Here is an 8,911-nt window from a genome sequence, read left to right as displayed (position 1 = left end):
GTGTCCTGGAAACTTGAAGAGGGACTTTACATCCCTGGCCTCAGGTAAACAGGCCCGTCAAGGCTCCTGGGTGAGTGTAAGGCAGTCATTGGTGCCAGTCCTCAGTGCACTCTGCAAAGCCAGCCGAAGGCTTCAGTCGTTTCCCTCACTGAGCACAAAGCACTCGGAGTGGAAGTTCAGGGCCTTATTTTGTTTGACCTTGTTTTGACTGTATGGAGTCATGGCAATCCTTTCTTCTGGACATTGTTTCTCCATAAAGGCATAGTCCAGTCAAACACGTGATGTGACCACACTATGAGGTTGGAATGATACTGTGAAATTGTGAAATGAATGATAATGCTCTTTTAGTGTAAGATCTGTTTGAAAAGGCTGCCTGGAATTTCAATCTGTTTCGATTAGATGGAGTTTTGACCTACCAGGCAGCAAATTCGTTAGCAGACTAATAAGAAAGAGAGTTCCAAATCTCTCTGCCAATAACAGCTAGTTTTTGTTTTTCCCCTCCCCACTCAGACCACACAGACAGTCCTAGCTAAATTCTTGATCGAGAAATGACTCTTGCTAAAAAGCTATTTTTATTTATTTTTGACCATTTTGATTGAAAACAATCACAGTAAGGTACTTAATTGTTACCCAGAAATGATTTGATATTGTGAAAAAAACAGCTGGTTTGGGCCGTTCACATTAATTTAGCATATTTAGAGTAATAGATATCAGACAAAGTATACACAAACTTGTATAGTCATGGTAAATCACCTATGGAGGGATTTTATAGCCTTTATTTAAAATACACTGAAAAAAAATATAAAACGCAACATGCAACAATTCCAACAACTTTACTGAGTTACAGTTCATAAGGAAATCAGACAATTGAAATGAATGAATTAGGATCTAATCTATGGATTTCACATGACTGGGCAGGGACGCAGAAATACCCTGGCCTTTTGTCCCCAGCATAAGGTGCACCTGTGTAATGATCATGCTGTTTAATAAGCTTTTTGATATGCCACCCCTGTCAGGTGGATGGATTATATTGGCAAAGGAGAAATGCTCACTAAACAGGGATGTAAAGAAATGTATGCACAACATGAGAAAAATAAGCTTTTTGTGTGTATGGAAAACTTCTGGGATCTTTAATTTCAGCTCATGAAACATGGAACCAACACTTACATGTTGCGTTATATATTTTTTTTCAGTGTAGTTAACATGAACCATAACACTGTCAAACATGTTTTAACGACAGAGGAGGTGCTTATCTCTCATCAATAAAGTACCCTAAAAAAGGTACGTGGGTGGAAAGAAGTTGAGAACAAGAATATTGGAAATGTAATAATGATGAGAGCTATAGCTGCAGGCAGTATTGCTGTAAGGCAGCCCGGCTGGTCTGTTTTCAATAGACGGTGCTTTTCAGCAACGAGGGCTTACCGACATGTGACCTATTGAACGGTGACTGGAAAGCTTGCAAGTGGTGCTGTCAACAGCAGGACATAAATAAAGCTAAAGATAAGGCGATGTGGCTGAGGCTGCTGGTCAGCCAATGCTTTTTATAGACAAACTTTGATTTATAAAAGGCGATGGGGACTATTTTAGAACCTGGGTTTTGGAAAATTTTGAATGATCTCTGGGTGCGTGATTGACCCCACCTAGACCTAAGCGTGGTGGGTTCAGGAAACAGCAGATGTGGCGAGTGACGAGCCAACCTTAACCATGTTGGTTGGAGTCCATGCAGTAGGATATATTGTTGGTACTCCATTTGATGACTTTATTTGAACCCAGAGGCAGGCCACATTGTCTGATGGTCACATACAGTTGAAGTCAGAAGTTTACATTCAACTTAGCCAAATACATTTAAACTCAGTTTTTCACAATTCCTGACGTTTAATCCTAGTAAAAATTCCCTGTTTTAGGTAAGTTAGGATCACCACTATTTTAATAATGTGAAATGTCAGAATAATAGTAGAGAGAATGATTTATTTCAGCTTTGATTTCTTTCATCACATTCCCAGTGGGTCAGAAGTTTACATACACTCAATTAGTATTTGGTAGCATTGCTTTAAATTATTTAACATGGGTCAAACGTTTCAGGGAGCCTTCCACAAGCTTCCCACAATAAGTTGGGGGAATTTTGTCCCATTCCTCTTGACAGAGCTGGTGTAACTGAGTCAGGTTTGTAGGCCTCCTTGCTCGCACATGCTTTTTCAGTTCTGCCCACAAATGTTCTATAGGATTGAGGTCAAAGCTGTGATGGCCACTCCAATACCTTGACTTTGTTGTCCTTAAGCCATTTTGCCACAACTTTGGAAGTATGCTTGGGGTCATTGTCCATTTGGAAGACCCATTTGCGACCAAGCTTTAACTTCCTGACTGATGCCTTGAGATGTTGCTTCAGTATATCCACATCATTTTACTTCCTCATGATGCCATCTATTTTGTGAAGTGCACCAGTCCCTCCTGCAGCAAAGCACCCCCACAACATGATACTGCCACCCCTGTGCTTCAAGGTTAGGATGGTGTTCATCGGCTTGCAAGCCTCCCCCTTTTTCCTCCAAACAAAACGATGGTACTTATGGCCAAACAATTATATTTTTGTTTCATCAGACCAGAGGACATTTCTCCAAAAAGTACGTTCTTTGTACCCATGTGCAGTTGCAAACCGTAGCCTGGCTTTTTTTATGGCGGTTTTGGAGCAGTGGCTTCTTCCTCGCTGAGCAGCCTTTCAGGTTATGTCGATATAGGACTCGTTTTACTGTGGATATAGATAGTTTTGTACCTGTTACCTCCAGCATCTTCACAAGGTCCTTTGCTGTTGTTCTGGGATTGATTTGCACTTTTCGCACCAAATACGTTCATCTTTAGGAGACAGAACGCGTCGCCTTCCTGAGCAGTGTGATGGCTGCGTGGTCCCATGGTGTTTATACTTGCGTACTATTGTTTGTACAGATGAACGTGGTACCTTCAGGTGTTTGGAAATTGCTCCCAAGGATGAACCAGACTTGTGGAGGTCTACAATTTTTTTTCTGAGGTCTTGGCTGATTTATTTAGATTTTCCCATGATGTCAAGCAAAGAGGCACTGAGTTTGATGGTAGGCCTTGAAATACATCCACAGGTACACCTCCAATTGACTCAAATGATGTCAATTAGCCTATCAGAAGCTTCTAAAGTCATGACATCATTTTCTGGAATTTTCTAAGCTGTTTAAAGGCACAGTCAACTTAGTAAATGTGAACTTCTGACCCACTGGAATTGTGATACAGTGAATTATAAGTGAAATAATCTGTCTGCAAACAATTGTTGGAAAAATCACTTGTATCATGCACAAAGTAGATGTTCTAACTGACTTGCCAAAACTATAGTTTGTTAACAAGAAATGTGTGGAGTGGTTGAAAAACGAGTTTTAATGACTCCAACCTAAGTGTATGTAAACTTCCAACTTCAACTGTATTAGAGAGGAGGTGACTAGGTTCATGTGTAGTGAAGGAGTGAGAGGTTTACTAATTGAAACTCTCAAAGTGCGGTAATATGTCAGGCTAATTGCTGAGTTATGCAATCCTGTTGTCTGGTGTTATTGCTAGGGTCATGGGTCAACATATTGGCATGTTCAAGAGGGATCCTTTGTCATACTGTAGAACACAGACCAAGGACAAGCATTTCTGTCCAGACTGGAGTATGGTCGAGTGGGTAACACTCCTGCATCTGGAACCTGTTCAATCCCTGCATATGGTTGTCTTTGCCCACTTTTTATTTGTCCTAAAAAATATGGAAGGAGTTTGGAATTCTGTTCTCATAAAAATAAAAGAGGCAGCTCTGCAGTGGTCACTAGCAGGCACATTCATAAAATCTGATTTTAAACCTGACCCTAACCTTAAACCCCACATCTAACCCTAATTAATGCCTACCCCTAACCTTAAATTTTACTGAACAAAATTATAAAACGCAAAATAAGTCGCCTCCAATGTCGTTTTAGAGAATTTGGCAGTACGTCCAACCGGCCTCACAACCGCAGACCACGTGTATGGTTGTGTGTGCAAGCGGTTTGCTGATGTCAACGTTGTGAACAGAATGCCCCATGGTGCTGGTGGGGTTATGGTATGGGTAGCCATAATGCACAGAGATACCGTGACGATATCCTAAGGACCATTGTTGTGCCATTCATCCGCCACCATCACCTCATGTTTCAGCATGATAATGCATGGCCCCATGTCGCAAGGATCTGTACACAATTCCTGGAAGTTGAAAATGTCCCAGTTCTTCCATGGCCTGCATTTTCACCAGACATGTCTTCTGTTGAGCATGTGTGGGATGCTCTGGATCGACGTTTACGACAGCGTGTTCCAGTTCCCGGCAATATCCAGAAACTTCACACAACCATTGAATAGGAGTGGGACAACATTCCACAGGTCACAATCAACAGCCTGATCAACTCTATATGAAGGAGATGTGCCGCTCGGCCTGAGTCAAATGGTGGTCACACCAGATACTGATTGTGTTTCTGATCCAAGCCCCTACCTTTTTAAAAAGGTATCTGTATTCCCAGTCATGTGAAATCCATAGATTAGGGCCTAATGAATATTTCAATTGACTGATTTCCTTATATGTTATTGCATTTCTATTTTAGTTCATTATATGAACTAAAATTGCTCAGTTCTGCATCCAGGACAAGACTCATGACAATAAACTTAAAATAAGTTATGCCCAACATCCCATGGCAGTTTAACTTTTCTCTGGATGGTATTCATGTTCTGTACATCGCTCAGGGCTCTTGGTTATTCTCTCTGGGAAGAAGAGGGGAAAGCCCATTTCCAGCATCAGCCCCGTGAGCATGTCATCTCTCTTAAACTAATCATGTGGAAGGCATCTGGCTAAACATCTCACTCAACCTTGGCACTATTTCACATGTCAGTGCTCCCAGTCAGGACTAGCTCAACATACCAAAGAGCAGACGTGGACAATGAGGAGTAGGCTACTCATGTTCTGTTACCAGTACTGTTGTAGCAACACTATGGAAGCAAATCAGATCCCTGCGCACTGAATCCGGTGTGCATTTGAGGTCACTCCGTCTCCCTGTTTCCGGTGGTTCCCTGAAGGGTGTCTATGTAGTTTTTGCCAGCCTGCATAAGCCGTTTGTGACCTCACACCAGTGGTGTCACATGATGGGTAGGTGAATGAACCATAGAGACCAAGGTAAAGTGCATGTGCTCCATTTTGCCAATCTATCCATGATGGGTCAGGGACACAGGGACACACAGACACAAATGATTGTTGTGTATTGGACCATTTTTGGGGGGAGAACAATATTCCATAAATCTTCCTGTGAGTTCTTTATGTCTGCTGCCAGGGCCAGTATTACGGTCCATGGCGTTCAGTGTAGGTTGTGTGAAGAGTGTACCCACCATGTGCTTTACACTACTTTGTGCGTAAAGGGTATTGTGATAGTGTGATCACCTGACTGCAGTGTCCCATTAGGATGTCCTAGTGGTGATCGAGCTGTGGTGGCTGAGCCACAGTGCCGGCTCAAGGTTATGATATGAGAGACCCTGGTCTGCCATGGAGTCAGTGGAGCTGCACTTCTATAGGAACCCTACACTGAACACCACACATCGACACCTACACACCGCTAAATATAGATACCAACAGATACAGTAAAACACATGTATTTTAGGAGGCGTCGATGCAGCGTTCCCAAGTATTTTGGGAGGCAGGCGTGAGATATTTTGGGACGGCATCCTTTCTTTTCTGGCGCGTGACAGCGATAGATCACTTGTTCAGAGGCAAGTGGGGGAGATACAAGACGGGGCTTGTGTTGTGTTGTTTGTAGCCATGGCAACTGCAGCATGTCAACTGATGAAGAAGCGATAAAGTTAGTGCCTATTATTGTCTATAACAGTCTCCCAGGCCTGACATTGAGTAACAAAATGTGATTTAGAACCCTTTTCCACTTTGCTGATGTCATTTGAGAATTAAATCAGATAAAACAAACAAATGTAGTCGGTGTCTCACTGTAAGGGCTGTATGAATAAAGACATCTGAGATAAGACAGTGCCCTTGTACAAACAAACAAAAATGAAACGACATTAGTCCAATGAAGGAAAAGTGTTCGCTAAACTGCTAAACTACATCACTATGCAATCAAAGCAATGACCAAAGAACTATATAAAACATCAATGATGTTACTATATAATTACAGTGGTACCACACAAGTAACTTAATCTAAATGGTCAATAAAAAGACAACCTGGCAGTGTGCTCAAACACAAAAAATCTGTATTGTCCTACAGATAAAAATATGAACCCCAAAAATCAATCTAGTAAGGCTGGTCAGATACTGCCGTGTCAGAGAATCATCAGTAGGAATAACAGATATCCTGATGCCAAAAATTAATCTGACAGGATCTATTTTGGAAGACTAAAATGCAGTTTCAATCTTTAGAGGGTTATGTCAAAAGATATGTTAAATATACACTACGCACCCGGTTTCATTCATTATTCAGGTAGCTGCAAACAAAATATTTCCATAGATGTTACTGCTCAGGTGACAAGTGAGACCAGTTAAGAAACACTGGACAGTATTAGAATTCTTCAAATCAACAAAATGACTGTCCGGCCATTCTTTTTGTGAAATGAATCCAATATAGCCTACTCAGACAAAGACATGTCTATTTAGAGAAGTACTACCACTACTAAATAGTTTGACGTTGGTCAAGTAATACAGAAAATACAGAAAATCGTGTACTAAAGCATGTCAGTTCTAGCAATAGACTACATACTATCCATCAATCAAATGTATTTATAAAGCTCTTTTTACGTCAGCCGATGTCACAAAGTGCTGTACAGAAACCCAGGCTAAAACCCCAAACAGCAAGCAATGCAGATTGTGAAGCAGTTTATTACAGTTTATTTGTGGTCCATTTTTTATTTCAGACAGTTGTCACAGTTTTCAACACGGGGGTATAAAACATGTTCATGATGCAGTGAAACCTGAGGTTAAATATGGTCTCTTAGTATAAAGCTCTACATGGCATCACAGGCTCTTCAAATTGAATCAGTCTCAAAGTCTTGTTGGAGCACTCCTGTTGTATGTGATGGTAAATGCTGCTACCTTGTGGACATCTTTAAAGTTGACTACAGATGTAGTGGTAGGCTGCTGGGTTCCACGGATTGCCACAATGTCACCGATGTTTCAGCATACTAGTGTGGTTGCCCTAAATCTGGGATTCCAGAGATTAGGTTCCCATTGCAGTTTCTACTGGTAACTGGATGTAAGTCGGGAGTCTAGAGGTGTCACCAGTGTCATAACGTAGTAACAGGACAGATAGATGCAAGAGGCACCCTGCACCATGATCATTATCAGTGCACCCCTGCAATCCACACAGACCGTTGCAGATGCCTTTTAAAAAAGGTACATGGACACTCCTTTCCCCAGCAAATATACATCTATTTTTATCTTGTCGCTGCAACTCCCCAACAGGCTCGGGAGGCGAAGGTCGAGTTATGCGTCCTCCGAAATCTGACCCGCCAAACCGCGCTGCTTAACACCCGCCCGCTTAACCTGGAAGCCAGCCGCACCAATGTGTCAGAGGAAACAACGTTCACCTGGACGACAGAGGTCAGCCTGCAGGCGCCTAGCCCTCCCAGCGAAACCCTCCCCTAACCCGGACGACACTGGGCCAATTGTGTGCCGCCCTATGGGACTCCCGATCACGGCTGGTTGTGATACAGCCCGAGATCGAACCCGGGTCTGTAGAGACGCCTCTAGCACTGCAATGCAGGGAGGCCTAAGACAGCCTGTTTCTGTCTGCAGTAAGGTGGTGTTGTTATGGTGTGTTAAATCCCCTGTCCTGCCTTGAGCCTGGTGCATCTGAAGTAGTGGTCCGTGGTTGTTGTGCAACGCTGGTTATGGAAATGAAGGTGGCAGAGTGACAGCCTGGCTCAAGGCAAACAGCTAAAAGAGTCCTCTCAGTACGTTCATTAGCAGGTGTCTGGGAGAGATGAAATGAGCCTTGGGGTGATTACTAAATGGAGGGCCTGAGTGTTTTGAATATCCCTCACACAGCACAATCACTCAGGAGCAAGCTCTTGGCCAGATGGCTCTACCAGCCTGGAGCTACGCAAGAAATCACAACTGTGTGCTTTGCATCACCGCCTGGTATGGCAACTGCTTAGCATCTGACCATAAGGCGCTACAGAGGGTGGTGCTTATGGCTCAGTGCATGGGGCCAAGCTTCCTGCCATCCAGGACCTATATACTAGGCGGGGTCAGAGGAAAGACTCCAGTCACCCAAATCATAGACATTTCTCACTGCTACCGCACGGCAAGCAGTACCGGAGCGCCAAGACAAGGACCAAAAGACTCCTTAACAGCTTCTACCCCAAAGCCATAAGACTGCTGAACAATGGACTACTGGACTATTTACATTGACACCCCCCCCCCATATTTGTTTTTACACTGCTGCTACTCGCTGTTTATTATCTATGCATAGTCACTTTACCCCTAGCTACAGGTACAAATTACCTCGACTAACCTGTACCCCCGCACAATGACTCGGTACCGGTACCCTCTGTATATAGCCTCGTTATTTTGTTACTTTAGTTTTTTGGGTAAATATTTTCTTAAGTATTTCTTGAACTGCCCTGTTGGTTAAGGGCTTGTAAGTAAGCATTTCCCCTGTAAGGTCTACACCTGTTGTATTCGGCGCATGTGACTAATAAAGTTTGATTTGATATATCAGTGAACAGGCACGTCAATCACTGACCGGTGTCTCTGTTCTCTCACCTCTGGGCGCACTGATTACATTTACGTATCCGCACAGCTTCTGATTAGTGAGGCCGAGTTTAAACATTGAGAGTCTTGAGAAAGCTTTATCTCTGAACACGTTGACATACATTTGTACCAGGTTCAAGGTTCATTCCATACTGA

This window comes from Salvelinus fontinalis, chromosome 35, assembly GCF_029448725.1.
Source record: "Salvelinus fontinalis isolate EN_2023a chromosome 35, ASM2944872v1, whole genome shotgun sequence".
NCBI classification, from domain to species: Eukaryota; Metazoa; Chordata; class Actinopteri; order Salmoniformes; family Salmonidae; genus Salvelinus; species Salvelinus fontinalis.
This window is presented reverse-complemented; position numbering follows the sequence as displayed.